Below are 22,221 nucleotides of genomic sequence, written 5' to 3' on the forward strand. Positions count from 1 at the left end.
TTGCTTTGTCCGTCGAAGAAAGGGTTGATGTTTGAGCGTCTTTTTCAATTATGACGTGTCTCTGGGGGTCGTTGATAATCTTATATCAACGACTGATTTTAACGGTCAAAACTTTATGACTGACTTCGACCAGTCATAGATATAAATCTTAATGTAAAAAAAATAGATTCAGATTGCCTGTCTGAATCTGGCTAAATCTGAAATCAAACAGAAATGAAAATCAAATTCAAATGAGAATCAAATGAAACTCAAATTAGAATTCAAATGAGAATCAAATGAAAACCAAATTAGAATTCAAATGAGAATCAAGTGAAAACCAAATTCAAATCAAATAAAAATGAGAATCAAATTAAACTTGCACACAAATAATCATTCAATTTAACATTCATTGATTCATTGGTCTCAAATTACACAGAGGATTAAAATCTGTAGTTCTAACCAATGTAACCTGTAGTTCTACGATTCGATTACAAAAAGACGAACTAAAAAACTATTGATTAAACGGCAAAATTATAAACTCTGATGATGATGATGAACTTATTCCTACTTCATAATGGTGTACCTGCACATAAAAATCCATCAGCTGATTAATGTGGGGAGGTCACAATACTCAAGAAAATGTTTATAAAAACAATAACCATTGCCATGCACATGAGAGGAAAGTAATCTATAAAGGTGAGTATCCTAACCAATATGATGTCAATCTCTTTTCTTGCCTCTGTCCAACATTGATACAACGGCACAAACGTAAACTCCAATTATGATGAACTTATCCCATGCTTAATAATGGAGTACCTGCACAGCAAAAATAAGTTCTGTCATCAGCTGATTAACGTGGGAGGTTATAATACTCAATAAAATGCTTATAAAAACAATAACCACACCATACGCACATTATATCAAAGCTTGAAAATAGAACACCCATATATAAATGGGTTGAATGACCGAAGATACTGGTGTTTGCAATCTAGAATGCAGTTTACAGTAGTTTTAGTGGTTACTCGAATTTAATTAAATAAATACTACTAAAATCTACAATTGAAACTTAATTCCTGATCCGCATGCTTGTGAATTTTGATATACACTAATCTAACTTGGTACGATGTGAAAATACTACATGAAGAAATATCAGTTTTACTGGTGGAATAACATTCTAATCACATTGTTTGAATGTTGGTCTGACCCAAAATTTGAGGGAAACCGAGAAAAACAGAGATTCAGGCAACTTTTATCTTAGCATTCATCAACTGATAATCTGAAACATCAATGAATCATATTTATGGGAATAGATAGAAAGATGTACTTTAATTGTGAAGTAATATTCATTTATGGCAGCCTTGGTAAAGCAGGACATCAGTAGCTGCAAACAAAAGCACAAAAAAAAAAATCAATAAATCATTTTCCAATTCACAAACAAACATCAAAACCAAGATTATGCACCAGCAGTTATGACCAAAGGTTGCACTAACATAAGAAATAACCCCAAGACATCTAGAGAAACTAAACATTGTAGAAAAATCATGTTTAGCTTCATTCAATATGTGAAACCAATCCAAAATCGCAGGTCAATCCAATTAGAGCTAAGAACAAGACACTGCAAAGAAAACCAAACTACTCTTGAAAAGGAGCAACCAAAAATAGGTGATTCATGGTCTCAGGAACATTATCACAAAGAATACAAATTAGAGATACTCGACACCTAAAGAGGCTAACTTAGACTTAACTGGAAGTATGTTGTTAACACATCCAGGCAAAAATTATAATTTTAGGCACAAGTTTTAGATTCTATATCTTCAACCTGATTGGGTTCATAAGGATTCAAGTGCAAGGGGAAATTCCTAGCAATTCAAAAGTAGCCTTCAAAAGTAAAGCACCTTATGAGGTGTGACTCAACTATGGGTCTGGAGAAGGTACAAAATACCTTACTCAGAATCCATTCATCAGTGACGGAGTCAAGTAGATAAATCAGATTGCAACTTAAACCATCCTTTAGTGTCTCAGCATTTACCTCGAGACTAAGAACACGGTCTTCCACATTTCTAGTCTTCAGCACTTGCTGCCGTAACTGCTCTCTAGGAACTGCAGAAGCAAGAAATTCAGCCTTAGCTATCCCACCTTCCATTCCTCGAACATAACCCCTATCATCAACTCAAAACACCTATGACCAAGTAAACAAAATCAGTTAACTTATAACTAACAAGGGTTGTATTTTTTGCAAACAATAATACGAATTCATGTGCACCCACCATGGCAACTGCATCTCTGTCCAAATGGGTTTCCTCTTTATATTGCTCAGTTTCATTCAGCTCTCTTACCTGTGCCTGTAATATACATCATATTATATTTATAAACAGGAAACAAATTACAAAGAAAAAGCAACACCAATGAGCTACCTACAGAGATTCAGTTCAAAGAAGACATCCCATCCCCAATCTATAATTTATACTTCAACAAACAAACACTGGTTAATCACCATGCTAAATTGACATGGTGACTCGAACAAGAAAGTTAATTTGAACTTTAAACTGCTATGTGGCAGATACGGAAATGAGAAGATCAAAAACCAGTTTCTTTAACAAGCATGATAGGAGGACTTCATCAAACTACAGAGAGAAGCAGGGGCAGTTTACCTTAGCCTTGTTCCATGAAAAATGGCTCCATAACTCCATTTTTTTTAACACCATCAATAGTAACCTTTTTAACTGCGGCCACAAGAATTAACTAAATTACAGAGCAAGAAACCACGAGATTTTATATGCTAATAGTGATTTCTCCCAATGTATATATACTTACCAAGTTGTTAAAGGGTTGATTTCCAGTTCCAGCTCCCCAGCCCAAAAGTGTGAGGAGTTCACTTGTTTCCACTCATAGATAATGTTTCTCCACTAGGTCAGGCGCCACAACCTAATTGAAGCACAAAAAATGAAAATCAAATACTATTTCCCAACTTCAGTCTTTTGCTAATAAAAGCACAAGTTGCAATAGCAAACATTCTTAACATATAAAAATTGCATTTTGATTCAGATATTAGAGTGATAATTCTTCATTTAAAGGAAAACAGAACTCACAAATATTACCTAGCAGCCACAGGACATCATCCTAAAAAAATATACCAGCCCTATAGAGCCAAGTTTGAGAAAGCTCGGCTGAGTCGACACAAAATATACCTATTTAATTTTGACATCACGGGAACAACAATCACACACCATCTTTGAACTAAAAAATTCATTCAATTCATAATGAAACTCCGTCTTTACTACCCTGTGGCAGTAATAAGTATGCTTGGTATCTGACTGAATATCTGATCCTCGGCAAACCTTTAAAAGATGGCATGCATCACAAAAGACAAAAAGACAGTGAGTACAAAAAAATGGCTCATAAACCACCACAATTATATCATCTACTGCTCATACATACCTTTTAGACTGATAAAAAAACTAGAGTGGGTTTTATTCGACATCAAAATCCACTGAATGCACAAATCTTAATACATCTATAAATTGGACATCACAATTACAATCCAAAACTACTGAATATTCACATCCTAATACATTTATAAGTTAAAATCAAATCAATTAAATCTTAATAATACCATCAGTTAGTAGTAAGAAATAAAGAAAACTTCATTATAAAAACTCATTCAAGATCATTAATTCCCACCATGCTATCAACACATACATCATATCAAATTATCAATAAAAAACCAAAATCACGAAAAACCTCCATAAATCTTTTCTAGACAATAAATAAATAAAACAAATCAATACCTAAAAATGAAAAACCTAAATATCAACATAGCCAGCATCTTACCAAGGAAGCTTACATTGAAATTTTGTTAAAACCTATCAAATAACAAGGCTTAAAAACACTTGAAATAGATTGATTTTGAATAATCCCTAAGACTGATATCCACACCAAATGAATAACTTTTACAACAAATAAAAGTGGTGGAGAATTTATACCTGAAGATGTTCGAAAAATCCAATTGAGACTGATAATTGGTCTTCTAATTGACAACTTCCTACAACAGAAATCGAAAGAGATTAAAACTCTAGCAAACAAAATCAACGAGAACAAAGACAAAAAAGGGGGAAACTTACACTTCCAAAGCCTGATTTTAGCTACCCAAGTTGCATCAAATGAAACCCTAACTAAAAATATAAAAAGAACAATTAGCAACTCAAATAAAAAGATGAAAAAGAAATTGATTGAATAAGAATGGTTCTCACTTTAGATTGAAGAAAATGGTTTTAGATCGAAAATAATGATATGAATGGATCTGGAGAGATGAAGGAGATAATGGTCTTTCTTCCTAGTTCATGGTAGTGATTTTTTTGTTTCATGAAAATCTGTTGGTTTTTCTAAGATAGCAAGCAGATCCAGAAAGATGAAGAAAAAAATGGTTTTTCTTTGGAGGTGCTTGAGTCTAATCGGGTTTTCATCTAATGGTGAATATTGAATGCTTTTGAACCAAGGTAACATTGATTGTAAACCCTGATTAGAAGACTATATAAGGGACAATTCTAGCAACTGGGAAACCTAATCCCCACACCTCATGTGTGATACTAGTTGCAACTAGAGTCGATTCTCCTTTAACCTAGGTTTTTCTAAAACCATTATAGGTTAACGACTTAAAGAATTCATTGGGATTGTGAAGCCAGACCCAGCTATTTTATCTTTAGTTGCTTGTTCTGATCTTGTTGTTTTCTAATCTATTGAGTACTATCTTCTCTAAGATTTGCTCGAGATTTATTCTCCGATAGGCAAGATAAAAGTAGTCACAAACATCTTCGTCTCATCGTTTGTGATTCCACAATATCTTGTTTCGCTATCGTACCATTAAGATTATTGCGAGGTGGTTGATATTACTAGGGTGTTCTTAGGAAATATAAGTCTGGCGTATCAATTGGTTCATGTTCACCTTGATTTATGAAAATATGGAACAATACTCATAGGTATTTCTGTGGAGACAGTTTTATCTATTCGATATAGAATTTGATGTGTGAGGCAGGTTGGTTTATCAAGTCTACGACTTTGGGTCGTAGCAACTCTTAGCTGTGGGTGAGATCAGCTAAGGGAATCAAGTGCGCAGAGTGCTGCTGGTATTCAGAGACGTAAGGAGCACAACTGTACCTTGATCAGTGTGAGATTGGTTAGGGCTATTACATTCCAATCCGAAGTTAACTTGGAGTAGGCTAGTGTCTGTAGCGGCTTAATGCAGTGTGGTTTTCAAATCTGGACTAGGTCTCGGGGGTTTTCTGCATTTGCGGTTTCCTCGTTAACAAAATTCTGGTGTTTGTGTTATTTCTTTTCCACATTATATTTTCTCTATAATTGAAATACCACAGGTTGTGCATAGTTCAATCATTAGATAATCCAACCTTTGGTTGTTGATATAAATTGATTGACACTTGAACATTGGTCTTTGGTACCGTTCAAGTTGTTTCTCATAATAATCAGGCTCACGGATTCTATCTGTTTGATTTGCTGATTACATTGAGAAAAAAAGATACAACTCTTAGATATAATTCTTGATAAGAGCTCGTTGTACTAATTGGTGCTCTCAGAATTATATTGGAGTTTTTCCATACAGATTGCCTAAACGAAATATTGGGTGTCGTTGTTAGACTCCCGATTTTCAATTGGTATCAGAGCAGGCAAACATATTTAAGACCTTATAAGTGTGTGTTTGTAAGCAATCTGACTCTATGGAAAATAGTGTTATCTCTGACAACATAGCACCAGTTCAGAAACAGTCTCACTTGGTCCAAAGCCTTATGTCTCCTGAGAAATATCTCACGTCTTCTCCATTGTCTGAAACTGAGTTCAACTGGGAAAAAAGCCTAGATAAACAGTTGGATGATCTTTCATATGAAAGTGATTCAGATAAGGGACAAAATGTTGATGAGGAAGTCTCACAGTATATCAATCTTTTCGACCATATCATAAAGAAAAAGAAGTCAACAGAATTCTTGGCTGAATTTCTAACTCTTCTCTATCTAGAAAACAGGAAATAGAGAAAACTATTTAAGGGATATGATTTTGGATATAAAATCTTACAATCTCTTCTCAAAGATCGTGAAAAAGATATGCGTTCAAAAAATTCTGAATGTGATAATCTTCATCGAATTCTTTTTGTGTTGAAAGAAAGACTTGCAGAAAGTGAAGCAACATATGACTCTCAACAAAAATGTTCCACTAACAGAGAAATTGACTTTCTCGCCAGAGAAAAATAAAATTGGAGGCTGATCTAGCTGCTGTCTTGATAAGGTCAAATCACTGGAAGAAAATCTGAACAGATTCAATACAAGCTCTACAAAATTATCCACTATGTTGGGAGCATGAAAGAATATCGCGATACACGTGGTGTGGGCTATAAAGGAATAGACGCTCCAAGTACTAGTAAGATCAATTTTGTCTGTGCTAATGACACTTTCCTAAGTGAAAACTTCACTAATAACAAAAGTGAAAAATTACCTTCAGCAGCTAATGTTCCTAAGAACAAAAATTGTCAACCTTTAAAAACAATGCATATGAGAACAGTCAAGAACATTCCATTTAATTGCTATTATTTCGGGAACAAAGGTCATCTTGAAAGGAGATGTCATTTTCGTCCCCGGAATGAAAAACTTCATAACATTCTTGTATGGATGTCTAAAGGAGTAATCAAACCTACTTCTCATTATGCTGATGTTAAAGGTCTAGTCTGCAATCAAGAAAAGTGTTGTGATGAGCCAATTCTTGGTTGTAAATATGACACTAAATCCATTTACAATTGTAAAGGAAAGAATGTTATATGAACGACCGACTCTTTAAATTGCTTTGTGAAGAGAAAAAATCATCGAAGGAAGAAGAAAATTTCAAATTCCTTGTCTTTTTCTAAGGAAAGTCTTGAACCTAAAGTGTTTGTTACTGAATACATTCACATCAATAATCGTGTTTCCGAGCTCAAGACCATTATCAATAGACTAAAACGCAGTATCAAGAAGGCGAGAAAAGTTGTTGTAGTAGGTAATTCTTGTTCTCCTCTTATTAATTCTCCTGAAAAACCTTGTGACTTTTCTGATGTCAGTCAAGAAGGAAAAAGGGAGAATATCAATACCCATGATGAGCTAAATTCTTGTCAAAATACAACTTGACTTCTTACGAATGAGCATCCTCTTTGAGACTGTGTGAGGATGATCATAATTCTCAAGAAGATTTTCTTCTTGACAAGGTGGTCTCTATGGTATCTGTTTTTCACTTAAGAATAACATGATCATCTTAATGCTGAGCCTTGCTCCGGTTAATTATTACAGTTGTAATATTTTTGATCAATAACTCTTGAGAATATTCTCTTTGTTGCTCACTTTGAAAACCCTCATTTTTCTTCCTAATGACAGTTGTTTTGTTGTCTATCAACTATTATCTTATGCTTTTAAGCTAAGATTATCTGTCAATCTGTTTAGAATTTGTCTTAGATATTTATCAAAAACTTCTTCTAAATTAGGCTTCATTGTTCTCTTGGTTTTGAACCTAGTTCATAATCATGAGCATACGTGCACCTGGCCCATTAATGAACGTAAACGAGTATCCCTAGGGTTTCCCTATGGATATCTTATATATATATATGAGCTCTTCCTCTGATATAAAGGAAGACAATGTTGAAGGCAACAAAGTTATTGAGTTTAACGAAATTCCTCTCTCCATAACCTGCTTTCATGCAGTTGATCATGAAAGATCTGCCATTTCAGATGTCTCAATTGGTGAGAAATCTTCTTCGAGATTTTCGGGTTGTTCGTGAACAACTTGAAATTACAACAAAAAAATCTTGAATTTCTGAAAACTGAATTGAAGAAAGCAACTGATGAACTTGTTCATGTTCGATCCCTAGTTGTTGATTATGTCTGAAGACCTTCAGGTCTTTTCTTCTTAGGAGTTATATTTCTATGTCTAGGAAACTTCTTATGAGAATTTATGCTTGTGTTTTAAGAAGGATAACTAGGGTTTGGAATAGCAATTATTGTGAGTACACATAACTATTCCAATGATTTTCATCTTGCACTGTTTTTAGATTTATTTATTTAAATTCTAAAGTTTATTTGGAAGTGATTTTGCAGTATTAATCATTATTGGTTTTATATATTACAAAAATTATTATGGGATATTAGTGTTTGCGTCCCCGAACTATGATTATCCCATATATGTCAAAAGTTAAGTGTATTATATGTTATTATGCAAATATTAATGAAAGATTGAATGAACTTTTGGTAACAAAGATTAAGTCTATGAAATCATTATGCAAATATTGATGAAAATAGAATGAATCTTTGAATAATCCACAATATTGATCTTTACTTGATCCACTTCTTTATGTAAGTACTGTGCGGCTCCGTAAGTTCTCTTATGTTGAGAAATTCCGATATATTAATCATGGGTTCTCTTGTGGTTAATTTAATTGAGTTGTCTGGATACAAATTCATGTTTCATGTAATTTGTTAATTTCCAAAGAAATCATTCTTTTCCTGTAAAAGTAAGGTCGCTCTTGTTGTTCTTTCGGGAATGGCATTTTATAAGGGACAGTTCTTAATCGAACTTGTGCTTAATTTCTAAATCTTTGTGGGGAGTGCGGCTGTGGAATATTGTAGGAGTTATCTTGTATCTTTATAAACTCCTTGATGAATAAACTAAGTTTCGACTATGTGAAATCATCTAAAAAAAGTTTATATGTTCTCTTTTAGTCATGAAGTATCTCTATGAGAATTTCATTATGATCCCACTAGTTTTCGTACCTTTGCCAATTTATATTGACAAAAAGGGGGAGAATTAATGTGTAGTTCACACTACAAATACATATGGTTTACGGATCATTATGTAAGGGGGAGTGGTTTTTATTGTGAGATGAAGTATTGACTAAGGGGGAGTGATACATATCACCATAGTATTGTTGTCAAAGTTGTGATGCAATTGGATTTTCATGTTGTGTAATAATACTATGCTACTGTATAACAATACAAAAATATCTTGTTTTTATACATTGTTATAGCTACGGATATTCAACAACTATGATGTTGAGTTGAACACGTTCGGTATCACTGGAGTACTTGGAAGTGACGAAGATTTCGGTTAATGTTGAATAACCAAGGAAATCAAGCATTTGGATGAGAAGCTACAAAGTTTATTTATTTTGTAATCCATATGTATAGATAGTTTGGTCACTAAAATTGACAAACGGGGAGATTGTTAGAGCACTGCTCGGTCGAACTCGCAAGCGTTGCTATGTCAAGCTTGTTTGTCAAGTTTAGTTTTCAAAACTATAAGTCTTGATTTCTAGTCTACTTATAGCTAAGTCTCGGATTAGGATAGAAAGTGTAGTTGAGCTTTAGAATTCACGACGTTCATCGATTGAAGACGAATAACTACTTAGGGAGCTTGTGTAACTTCATCAACAAAAGGTATGTGGATACTTGAACTCATCTATCAATCAAAATTCTATCTACTCTATATCCTATTTGAGACAATAGTCTTATAACTATATAGACTTCGATTATACCCATTTGATATTTCGAGCTAAGTTTAACTCGCTTACATATTTCTCAAAATATGTGTTGGTAAGCTTTCGCTTTAGCCAAGTTCATCTTATATTCTTGACGAAAGTCAAAAGATAATCATGTGAAAATCTCCTGGTAATATCTTAGATGATTTGTGTGAGATAGTCATTCGATGTAGACTCGGAATGTTTCGTATTGATCATTCGATCACTTGAAAATTGCTTTGAAGCTAATAGTTTGTGTGATACATCTATTCACGTCTTCTAAGAATGTTTCAATGATTGAACTGGAAGTTTAGAAGAATAACCATGATTGGATATAGCACAGTATGCGTACTTGTATGCTAACTGTTGCAAGTTATTCCAAGTCCGGGAACCATAGTATGCATACTTGTATGCGGACTGATTGGTTTACTAGAAGTCCGGGAACTCAGTATGCATACCCGTATACGTACTGGCGTAAGCTCAAACTTCCGGAATTCAACTGAGTTTGGAGGTATGCGTACCTGATCGCATACTAGCGAACCCAAACTTAATCTGGACACTTAGGTATGCGTACTCGTTCGCGTACTTGAGTAGGTTATGTTATAAATTCGGTTTGTTCATGAACTAATACATTTATATATTAAGGAATGCAATCTTTTGCAAACCGTGGCTATAATGTTCATGAATTTATTCGAGTGAATCAAAATTGATTTTGCTTCAATTGCGTCGTTTATACTTATATGAGAATATTAACAATTGAACAACTCTAGAACTCGTTTCATTTGAGTCATTTGAACTAGTTGTGATTGAGATGAACAAGGTTGATATGAAAGTGTTCATATGGCTAACTTCAGTTAACTATTGTTGAGCCAACAAGGTGTACACGTTTAGGTATAGTTACCCATATCTAAATAAAGTTACTTTTTATTTGTGTGTAACAAGCTAAGTTCGATCTAACGGTTGAAAGATATTAGCTTGAGTCTAATCAGTTTTTCATCTAACGGTGAATATTGAATGCTTTCTTACCAAAGTAACATTGATTGCAAACCTTGATTTGAAGACTATATAAGGGAGAACTCTAGCAATCGGGAAACCTAATCCCCACACCTCATGTGTGATACTAGTTGCGACTAGATTCGATTCTCCTTTAACTTAGTTTTTTCTAAAACCATTATAGGTTAACGACTTAAAGACTTCATTGAGATTTTGAAGCCACACCCAACTATTTTATCTTAGTTGCGTGTTCTGATCTTGTTGTTTTCTATTTTATTAAGTACTATCTTCTCTAAGATTTGCTCTAGATTTATTCTCCGATAGGCAAGATAAAAGTAGTCACAAACATCTTCGTCTCATCGTTTGTGATTCCATGATATCTTGTTTCGCTACCATACGATTAAGATTATTGTGAGGTGATTGATATTACTAGGCTGTTCTTCGGGAATATAAGTCCGGTGTATCAATTGGTTCTTGTTCGCCTTGATTTATCAAAAGATGGAACAAAACTCATAGGTATTTCTGTGGGAGACAGATTTATCTATTTAATAGACTTTTCTATGTGAGACAGATTGGTTTAACAAGTCTTCGACTTTGGGTCGTAGCAACTTTTAGTTGTGGGTGAGATCAGCTAAGGGAATAAAGTGTGTAGTGTCCTGCTAGGATTCAGAGACGTAAGGAGCGCAATCGTACCTTGATCAGTGTGAGATTGGTTAGAACTCAACTACATTCCAGTCCGAAGTTAACTCTGAGTAGGCTAGTGTCTGTAACGGCTTAATACAGTGTGGTGTTCAAATCTGAACTAGGTCCCGGGTTTTTTTTTTTTTTGCATTTGCAGTTTCCTCGTTAACAAAATTCTGGTGTCTGTGTTATTTCTTTTCCACATTATATTTTCTATATAATTGAAATATCACAGGTTGTGCGTAGTTCAATCAATTGGATAATACAACCTTTGGTTGTTGATATAAATTGATTGACACTTGGACATTGGTCTTTGGTACCGTTCATGTTGTTTCTCATAATAATCAGGCTCACAGATTCTATCTGTTTGATTTGTTGATTACATTGAGAAACAAAAATACAACTCTTAGATATAATTGATAAGAGCTCGCTGTATTAGATGGTGCTCTCAGAATTATATTGGAGTTTGTCCATACAGATTGCCTTAACGAAATATTGGGTGTAGTTGTTAGACCCACGGTTTTTCACTCTGCAAACCCTAATTCCGAGCAAGTTTAAACACTAATAATTTTATGACGATCTAGCAATCGACATCTTGATTAATTATATAATATTTAATCCATCTACCAATATTTTAGTTAATATTTTATTCGGTCATGCAACCAATAATAGTTCAAACGAGCAATATTTGCTCAGACGAGACTAGTAATATTGATTCAATTATCAATGTTTAACAATCCACTAATTAAGCAATATTTGCTCAGAATGTTGATTCAATTATCTATGTTCATTCGAGAACTATACATATGTCCCATCAAACATGTTTAATCTATGAATCATAGAGCATTCGTCAATCGTGCTCGACTCGATAATTCTTAGACTCATTGCGTCTAATCAAGTCAACAACTGACTAATTAAATACGCGTCTGCCTTACAGACTCCATAATCATGAGACATGAATCATGCCACGTGGGGGATATTAATTAGGGTTTTGGTCTGGCGACCTACGACACGTGTGTCCATCCAGGATGAAAAATGTAAGTAAGTCGTGCAAACGGTTGAGGAAGTTAGAAAATTAGTGGGTGGGCAATCGACCAAGTCTCTGCACGATATGGAACTGGTGTAATCACGATTTCCCACTTTTCCACTCTTCCACTCGAGCAACTGTCACACTTACTTGAGATCAATGTATCTACATTCTAGAAATATAAATAAGTCTATGAAATCATGATTGAGGATAAGATAGATAACGTTCGTCTAAACCCATAATTCTCAGTAACTCTCAGAGCAGAATTCACTCAATCACTTAGAACTTATTTTTTATCTGAACCCAGCAGTTCATGAAACTTGCTGAAACCTACAACACATTCACAATCCTTGATCACCATTGATCTCACACACTTCTCAGCTTCCCTCCTACATATCAACCTTCTTCCCTTTTTATGACCGAGTTGACTTTGGAACAACCATTTCTTGGTTTAGGTCGGAGTCCTACATATTGATATCTCGAACTCAAAACACTCCCGTGCAGTGCATCTGTTTGAGGTTAAGCAGCTTGATAGGTCGAGGAGTCCCCGTCTGCGCGGTCGTCTCTTCACTTCCTGAAATACCAGCAAATCATTTTACCCCATCAAAAGATTGGCGACCATGGTGGGGGATTAATCCCTCGGTTGCGGTCTAAATTTTCTCAAGATGGTTGATTATGGGGAGGTCCCAGAAACATTTACTCTCAATGTATTATCTCCCAATACCGGCGAATCTCTTTCAATTACTACTAAACTAGGCTTGCCTGGTCAAGCTCCCTCGGAAGCTATGAGTGCTCAAAGCTCAACCATTATTGTTGATCTGATGAAAATCCTAAATGATGTAGTAACAAATCAAGAGGAAATTGTCAAGATACATAACAAGGTGTTCGCCCTTTTGAAAAAGTTCTTACAGATCAGTTACCGAGGGAACCAACATATGATCGCTCTAAAAAGAATGTCGCTGAAAATCCTTCATATGTTAACGCCAATATTGATTTCTCTTCTAAAATCCATACTTCCACCAGTGACGATGAAGACAAGGTCTACACTCATGCTAAGCGTAGAAGGCTCCACCAATCTAGCTTGGACGCTCGTGAAAGCTAGAAACAATTACCACGAATCATAAAGAAGACCCTTCCGTTTTAGCACACTTCAATCATGAGTCTTATTATGAAAGGATAATACCATTTTATAAATCCCTTTAAGAGGATTTGCATTCTCGGATCGTAGCCGGAGCAACTGACCGATCGACTGCTGCTCTACTGAGCCAATCTGAGTCATTCCAAAATAAAGAAGTTTCCAAGGGTATAAGGAAAAACGGGTATTCTTCCAGTCCGAAACTCAACCTCCATCCTTTCATGAACGTTGTTGTTGAAGGAAGTATAAAGAAAACCGAGGCACAACAGCACAAGCATGCTTCCCCATTATCCCAGGCTTCTCCACAAAGGAAGGATAATCAAACCCAAAATGCACAAGTACCGACTCAACGTCAGCAAAATGACCAGGAGGACCCAGATCTTCCTTTTCCCATTAAAGAGGTGATATAATTATTAGAAAGTATGCATTCAATACGGTGTGATCAAATTTCCCTACGTCAGGAAAGAGCCAACCGAGAAAGAAATAGAGAATCCCCGGTATTGTCGTTTCCATAGATTTGTCAATCACCCAACAAGCGATTGCAGAGTCCTGAAGCGCATCTTTAAGGAAAAGGTTGATTTAGGAGAACTGGGGGATGAAGGAGTACACATGAATCTTCTCCCGATTAGGACCTTCACCCTCTCTGAGAAACCTGTCAAAGAAGTAATTCAATCCTTGATCAAGCATATATGCGAATTTCTTTATCCGTCAAAGGCTCAAAATAAATACATGTTCACATCACTAATTCACATCGTGTCAGAAAAACCTATGTCCATTCAGGAAGTACTCCCTGAGCATCCATCCACAAGTAAAAAGATGTACAACTGGGACTTCTTACCACATTCCATCTCAAGGGAAACGAATTCAAGAGAGAGTTGGTCGATGTTGGCAAGACTGTCAATATTATTCCTTTAAAGACTCTCAGAGCTGCGGGCATTACTCGAAAACAAGCTACTCACGCTCCTATCTCAGTCCAGGATCACGAAGGAATACCTAGAGATGCGTATGGTTACATCATTCTTAAAGTGAAAATTGGTTGAACCTTGACAGAAACCAAGTTTCACATAATAAGAGAGGACCCATGGTATGACATGGTCCTTAGAAGAACGTGGATCCATGCTGAAAAGATGACTACTGATGAAATGCCTTCGGTTGCACATTTCTCTGATGTGGAAAGCTCTAACTCACAGGACATGACAGACACTCTATCGGAACACCTAGAGGAATTCAAAACTCTAGTATATTTGAAACAAGAATCGGGGGAAGATATTCTGGCATTCGTCAAGAGGTTCCGCGCTCAGGCAAGTTTCATTCCTTCTCATACGCCCATAATATCTACTTTCAAACATGCCCTCCTAGTCCGGGGAATCTACTCCGCTAACAACTTATCCATTGCAAGACGCTATTAGTGGGTAACCTCACCTCAACAATATTTTACCAAGTGTTCGAATCTAGAACCTCTCTGAATCGAGCATCTCACTGGAATGTTCATTCTAGAAACGATATGCAATCATGACAAGGAACATCTTGGATGTGTTCCTGTTCCGCATTCAAGAATGTCCACATATACCGCAGAATTGTGGAATAGCGCTGACGCCAGTATGAGTATGATATCTCACAAGTTGGAGGAAAGAAAAGCCGAACAGAAGATATACAGGGCCAAGACGATCATACATAATACGTTCGCTTAAGGAATCTGATGCTTTAACGGTCAAGCATCTGAAGTTTGAAGCAGTTAAGATTTTCTTAATTTATTTGTGTTTTGTTAAATTTTACAAAAACATATGCAATACTTGCATTCAATATTTGAATTCAGCAATATTATTAAAGTTCATTTTACTTAAAGAAAATCCTCAATCCACTTATCCAAGGCCAAAGAAAAGTCAAAACCTCTCATCTGGGAGTGCTATATTCTTCAAAAGCCTTCAAAATGTGATCCCAATAAAAGAGAACACCCTCGTTGCGCCTCTAGCTTCAGCACAAATATCTCGATGATGATACACCGATTCAACACCAACACAATCAAAGTGTAACTAAACTACAATCGATAAGTCTTCACTACCCCATGATAAGATTTCTGAAGCATATGCAACATCATTCATTCATTTGTGGAACGAGCTCCTTTAACATACACTTGGGACTTTCAATAAATGTTATCCACATGACAAGTTATTGAAACCTGATGTGATTCCATGAAACGTCATCAATGGAAACTCTTTAAATCACAAACCTTTCACGACTAAGGAACTTTCTCTCCTCAACTGTGACTACTCGTTTTCCCGTATCCTACGTAATGTATACAGTTCGGAGGATCAGATGCTAAATAGTATCGATGCCTCTGTTGAACTGATAATGCTAAGTAATAAAAGTTACTCAAGATCACAATAATAACGAAGAACACAAATATAATGTAAAGGCTACTAAATTATCATGAAATACAAGAGGTTACGTGGTTCAACTTTTGTCTACGTCCACGGAGTAATGAGTGATTGTTTTGTATTAAGTTGTAGTGGTTACAAAGATCTTAAATGCTTCCCAAAGTAATAGAGAGAACTCAAGTTGAAGTCATTACTTAAGTTCTAAACATTAAAGAGGTATAAGCTTAAGACTAGATCTTCTCTCATAGATATTGAATTCCTTTAGTTTGTTGGTGAGGCTTGGTATTTATAGCTCCAGGTACATATTTACTGCCTCTGGGTTCTTCGTTTGCTGATATACCTTTCGTATAAATGGTACCTTCGTTCGCCGCGTGCTTTATCCAGTCAAACTCTGCCACCTCAGCTGACCCACGTTCCTTCAGGAACTTCCCAACCTTAGTATATGTTGTACCTTCGTTCACCGCCAGTGTCTGTCAATCGGGCTCTGCCACATTGTCTCTCTCCATGTGCCTTGATTATGCGCGTAGATAAGATATTTGTGCATTTAATGCTGATTAGATATGCCATCTACCTTTGTCCCTTCGCCAGCTTCCTCCTTATAGACTAGGCTTTTACTTTTCTCATCTCAGCCGTCGAGGCATCCTTTCTTGGGACGAGACAAAGTAGATCTACAAAGGTATCCTCTGTATGCGGCCACTAAGATCGTGACACATGCTCCGCGGAATATTGGTATTCACAGTTTGACCCTTTTCTTTCACATTCTACCGTTTGGTAGGATTGGAAGAAAACTTCTGTTACGCCGCCATTTTTGCACGTACCGATTGGGTGGTCCCTACATGTCCTTTCATGCAATAACTTCCCCACGTATTTCGGGACATCCAAATTTTTGGATTCTCCATCCGCCTATAAGAAGAGAATAAAGAAAAGGAATTTTCATTAACTCTTTTTCTTCTTTCTCGAACTGTCGCTCTCCGTCTATTTCATAGAGATTTTTCTTCCGCTGTTAACTGCTTCATCTCCCTTTCGATTCCTCAAGGCTCTGGTTCAACATATAATCGTACAAGTAAGTGGTACTTGCTCTTTACTGTTGCTTTCATCTTTCTCCATGCTCGATTCTGTCTTTCCTTTTCTGATTAGGAGGTTGCTGATGTCGCTGTTGTACTTGCATATGAAAATCCTAGTTCTTTTGTACTCGTTCAAGTTGTATGAGAACTTTGGTTTGATCCCATTTTGTATTTTGATGATGAGTCTGCCATGATTGTTCCTTGTCTACAACTTTGCTCATGGTGATGAATGATCTTTGATTTTGTCTCATGACGAGTTTAAACCGTCCCCTTTGGTTGGTTTAGTGAAACCCATGACCAAAGTATGCTGGTTTCTTCCCCTACTTTGCTTTGTTGTCGACTACAATTCTCATCCGCCATTGTTGATGAGGTGTTCTTCCTGTTGATGTTAGGGATAATGAGACTTCCGAAGAAGCCTACGCGTAAGGGGCAAAGGACCTCTTTGTATGCTGATCCACCTCTGCGGATGGATCAACCTGATGCTACGCCATCTCCACTCCTGAGGATACTGAGCTACCTACTGTTACTGAGATGGCTATGGTGTCGGAGGCTGCTGTGATTCCAGAGGCAGAAGAAGTTGTTATTGAGGATCTTCCACCTCCTCCTCCTCATTCTGAACTTCAAAGGATGACACTTCGTGATAAAGATATCTATGCTCATTTGTCCTTGGCTGAGATCACCAAGTCTTTTCGCCTCCACAAGTTCGATATTTCCTTTGTCGATGGCCCTGATGTTCTCACCGAGTCCCTTATCGGGGATTTTCTTTACGATGAGAATAATCTTCTGATTAGTGTTGGTCAATTGGCCGCAGGTATGCTCCTCCCTTTGTTCAGTAGAAAGGATCCTTTCTACTATGATGTCTTGTCTTCCAGAGATGACCCAACGAACAAGACTCAGGTCCGAGGAGTTATGCAATACACTGGTAACTTTTCGCGTGCCCTTCGTGAGTGATGGTGTCGTAGCAAGGGTAAGACTACTCTGGATATGACCGCTTTGCTGAGGGAAGGTCTAAGTAGGAAGATTATACCCCTGCCAACTTCAATGCTACATATGCAGATGCTATTCAGAAAACTAATCTTCTTCCTTGGAGTGTTGGTCCACGCCGTATTCATGTCACTGCTCAGCAGATTAGGGAAGGTAACAGTCTTCGTCTGCTGGAGGAGATTGATAAGACAGGGTTGAATGTCATCCCTTACTATGATAAGCTCTTCTTGCCGAAGGATGACCGCATTCGTCTTGATCATGATGACCGCTGGGAGCGTACTCCCCTTCGTGTCGTGGTTCCTTGGGCCTATGGTTTTACCACCGCAGATCCTCATGCTCCTCGACTAGCTTTCTCTCTTCCTGAAAAATATGATGGATATCAGCCTTGGGTTTATAACCCTGTTGCTCCTTATGAGGTAACCTTTGTTTACGTTTCATGGCATATGGTTAAATTCCTTTGTTTGATATTCTGATGGTTTTGTTTTGCAGTCTGCCCCTGCTTCTTCGGCTGGAACTGCTCCGGCATCTGCTGCTAATACTGCTCCGGGCTCTGCTGCTAAGACTGCTCCGGGCTCTACTGGTAACTCTGTAGCCACTAGGACTATGAAGAGAAAGGCTTCAGCTGACACAGCCACGCCAACACCTGCGTAGGTAAGGATCATTTCTATGCCTTTGTGTTCGTTGGTTCCTTAACATCTTGCCCCCGATTCTTAGCTGTCGCTTGTGTTTTTCCACAGTCTTCCAAGAGAAAGGGAAAGCTGAAGGTTGTTATTGATCTTGAGGCATCAGATGAGGATCCCAAGGCTGGTGAAGAGGTGCCGGATGATGAAGATATGGAGGACATTGAGGATACTGGCCTCAGCCCTCATTTGGATGATAGTGAGGAAGAATTTTCCAAGGACAAACCTAGTCCCCGTCGTGTTGGCTCGGTGGAGGGTGAGAATCTCCTAGCTGGTGGTGATGCTCAGTTGGTGAACCCTGTTAGTATTCGTGCTCCTTCTCCTACTTTGTCTCCAAAGGTACCTTCGTCTTCTGCCCCTGGCGGAGTATTGCCTTTTCGTCTTGGCTACCATTGGAGCTGTTGTCATAGCTTCCAAGAGTCTTCCTTCATCTCCTGCTACTTCTCTTCAATCAAGTGGTTCGTTTGCTAAAGTTGTAACCCCCGTGGTGAGGGTTAGCAGTTTAGACTCTCAGTCGAGGAAGAAGGTTGTGGTTTCACTTTCCATCTTCTTCTTCAATGTTACGTCAATCTCGTTAGGTAATGCTCAGTCTGTTTCCACTGCCCCTGTTAGCAAAGCTGTTGGACCTCCATCTTCGTCAACAGATTGGACCGTACTGGGCAATCTTCCTTCTGCTGGTGATATGGACTTGGGCGGTTCTCCAGCTTTTTCTTCGGTTCCCAGCTCGTCCACCATGCCGTCTCTTCGTCGTGGTGACGGCTCAGTAATCGTGCCTCATGTTTACTCTCAAGCGATTGATGGAGTTGTTACCGAGTCTTGCAAGGGTAAGTTGCATGAGAACTTGAGCCTTGGTAGTTCTGACGATACCATCCTTGAAGCCATTCTGCGGGACTCGAAGGTCCTTTTTCTGATGAGGTTGATCGTCATCATCTGGGTAGTTCTTTTGAAGTAGCTTTATAATTGGATGTGCTGTCTGCTCAATATCGTGCGGCTAAGGATCTATTCTTTGACCCGGATTGCCTTCGCTCCAGCCAGAGATTTGGTGAAATCCGCAGGGGTAGTATCCAAGAGATGGTGGCTTTCATTGACACCTACGCTGATTTCCTTCCCCGTCTCTCCGCGTTTTCACTAAGTGATTCTTACCTTACCGTTTGCCTTTTGTTTTGATTCTTCCTCTGTTCTTATACTCTTTTGTTTGCAGCTTTGCAAATAGATAGATGTTGGTTTTACCTTGTTCAAGTTCTATAGGGCTAAGTGTACTCACTTGAGTGCTATGTTGGAGTGTGACCGTCAAGAATATTCCCTTGTTAGCACACATCGTCTAGTGACGTTGCTTTTGTTGCTAGGGTATCTTTGTTGGAGGATGATTTGAGAAAGACTCACAGGTCTCTGGAGGCTTGTTTGTTGGCTCTCGAGAGAGCTTATAATGCTGCTAAAGTTGTTAAGGAAGGTCGTAAAGCTGCTGATTCCGCTCTGGCTGCCGAATCGTCCAAAGTCGTAGGTTCGTTTCTTTTTTACCTCAGCCTTGTTTTTATTCTTGTTTGGATGCATAGTCCTGAGACAACCTTCGCCTGCCAGCTGGTAGCTCTAGTGAGCTTATATGCCTCCGGGATCAAGTAGCCAAGTTAACCTCCGATGTTTGGTATTATCAAAAGAAGTCTGATAGGTTGATGAACATAGTCGTTCGTAATGAGGCCCAACTTTCCCTTGAGTCTACTCATAATGTTGATTTAGTGAAGAAGATGGCTTTGCTTCGCAAAGAATGTGACGAATCCCTTAATTGGAAGGAGAGTCTCATTTTAAAGCAAAAGGAGGATATTGCCTTAGTTGAGAAATTCCTCTCAGCCCAAGAAATCATCCGTAAGAAATATCATACGGATTTTGAAGATTCTTGTGCTTCATTGGCTAAGGTTACTGCAGAGTGTAACGTTTTATCTTTTGAGGTTTGTTCTCTTAAGAACAAACTTGCCGAGGCCGGCTCTGTGCCTTCTTCCATGTCTCATGCAGCTTTGGTTAAGAGGTTGGAAGAGTTAGAGAATGTTTACCAAGTTTTGTCCTATGAGAATGCGTTGCTTCAGATTGATGTTGATGAACTCCGAACTGAACGTGATACCCTCGAGGAGGATCTCGAGGCCGCTGAGGTGGACCTTGCTGAGGCTCAGCATAGTTTAGAAGAGTCCCTTAGCCATGCAGAAGGTAGCTTAGGGTCCTCATATTCCAGTAGCACCCTTTGTTTATTTCGTTATTTCTTCTTGTTACTTATTCCCTTTGTATTTCGCAGGCCTTCAAGAGCAGCTAGTGGGGGAAAACGCCAAGAATTGTCTTGAGGGTCAAATATCTTCGTTGGAGATATCTCGCCAATTTAATGCTGCTGTTAAGCTTAAGGCTGAGGCACTTCAACAAGCTAATGATCAGCTCAGTGATCAGGTGAGGGAACTCAGTCAGAAATCTGCCTCTGATTTGGCGGCTCAACCTCCCAATGAAGGTTCAGTTCGATAAGTCGGCCATTGATTATATCAACGACGCCTTTGCAGAAGCTGAACGTCAGGCTGAAGGTGTAGTGTTTCCTCGTCTTCCTTACCCATGATCGTGTCATGTTCATGTTGTTTTTAACTGAACTCTCTGTTGTATTATTCCCCCAGCTGAGGGGTCTTGGTATTGTTTCCTTCCCTTGAAACAATACTTCGTGGTGGCTTGAACCTTTGTTATCTGCAACTTTTAAGACGTGTTAGTCGTATTTTGGTCAGATTATTATCGTACCCTTATTATTGCATGAATATATATATATATATATATTTCTTGTAGACGTATTGTGTCTAGTTGTTTGCACACTCGAGTCATCACAAGGTGCTAAGGTATATTTAACCTTTGGTGGAACATTCATAGTCCTACCTAAGTATCCTTTGTCCAGAAGGTACCGTGGTGGCGAAGGATCCTACGTGGGCAATAATTTTCATGTAACCCTACGCGTTCAGCGCGAAGACTGCTTTACTTCGACAAGGTATCTCTATAGGGATATCTTACTTTTTCTTATTGCCTCATGAATGGAGCTATCACTTCGAGGATTCGAGTATTGACATATGCGCAGTTATGTCTTGCCTTATCTCATCATCAATCCTGATGGAGGGTGTCTATTTTAACCCGGTTTTTATTTGATTAGTAAGGTTTATAATACCTTTGATCAGGGATAGAACATGGAGGGTTATTGCCCATTCCCTTGTTCTCCTGAGTAATCACCATTCTCTTACGGGTCGTATTTCTTTAGGTACATTGCATTCCAAGGGTGTTGCAATACTTCACCTTTGAGGTTCCTTAGGTAGTATGACCCATTCCCGGCGATGTCATGTATGATGTAGGGTCCGTCCCATGTCGGAGCTAACTTGCCCCGCTCCTTGTTTCTTTGATATGGTGGTATTTGACGTAGCACGTATTCTTCAACCACAAAGTTTCTAGGAATGACCCGTTTGTTGTATTCGCGAGCTAGCCTTCGTTGATAGTTTACCATCTTTTGCAAATCCACTTCCCGCCTTTCTTCAAGATCATCGAGTTTTCCTAGCATTAGGTCCGTTGTCAGGTTCTTCTCCCATGCCTCAGTTTTTGTTGTTGGAAGTATTATCTCCGTTGGGATGACTGCTTCGGCTCCGTAGGTTAGAAAAAACGGAGTTTCTCCCATGGCCGCCCTTTTTGTAGTTCGGTAGGCCCATAGTGTTAGAGCATAGCTCGGTCAATCTCGCATTCGTTGCTATATCAAGCATATTTTTCAAT

General features: G+C 38.0%; 1 long non-coding RNA gene across 17 annotated transcripts; it reads right to left on the reverse strand.

The window, feature by feature from the left end:
* Positions 1 to 329: 329 nt before the first annotated feature.
* On the reverse strand, positions 330 to 4,460 carry LOC113281354. Of its 17 annotated transcripts, XR_003326076.1 has the most exons (12): positions 4,230 to 4,460; positions 4,101 to 4,151; positions 3,963 to 4,021; positions 3,261 to 3,317; positions 3,078 to 3,167; positions 2,794 to 2,904; positions 2,631 to 2,702; positions 2,247 to 2,321; positions 2,009 to 2,158; positions 1,304 to 1,360; positions 690 to 795; positions 330 to 562 (listed from the first exon to the last, which is right to left on the reverse strand). It is a non-coding gene; the product is annotated as an uncharacterized LOC113281354 (long non-coding RNA). The 17 variants fall into 17 exon arrangements; XR_003326078.1 differs by having other exon boundaries at positions 3,078 to 3,317; positions 3,963 to 4,017; positions 4,101 to 4,147; XR_003326073.1 differs by having other exon boundaries at positions 3,078 to 3,317; positions 4,101 to 4,147.
* Positions 4,461 to 22,221: the final 17,761 nt, after the last annotated feature.

The sequence above is a fragment of the Papaver somniferum genome, chromosome 5, assembly GCF_003573695.1.
Source record: "Papaver somniferum cultivar HN1 chromosome 5, ASM357369v1, whole genome shotgun sequence".
NCBI lineage: Eukaryota > Viridiplantae > Streptophyta > Magnoliopsida > Ranunculales > Papaveraceae > Papaver > Papaver somniferum.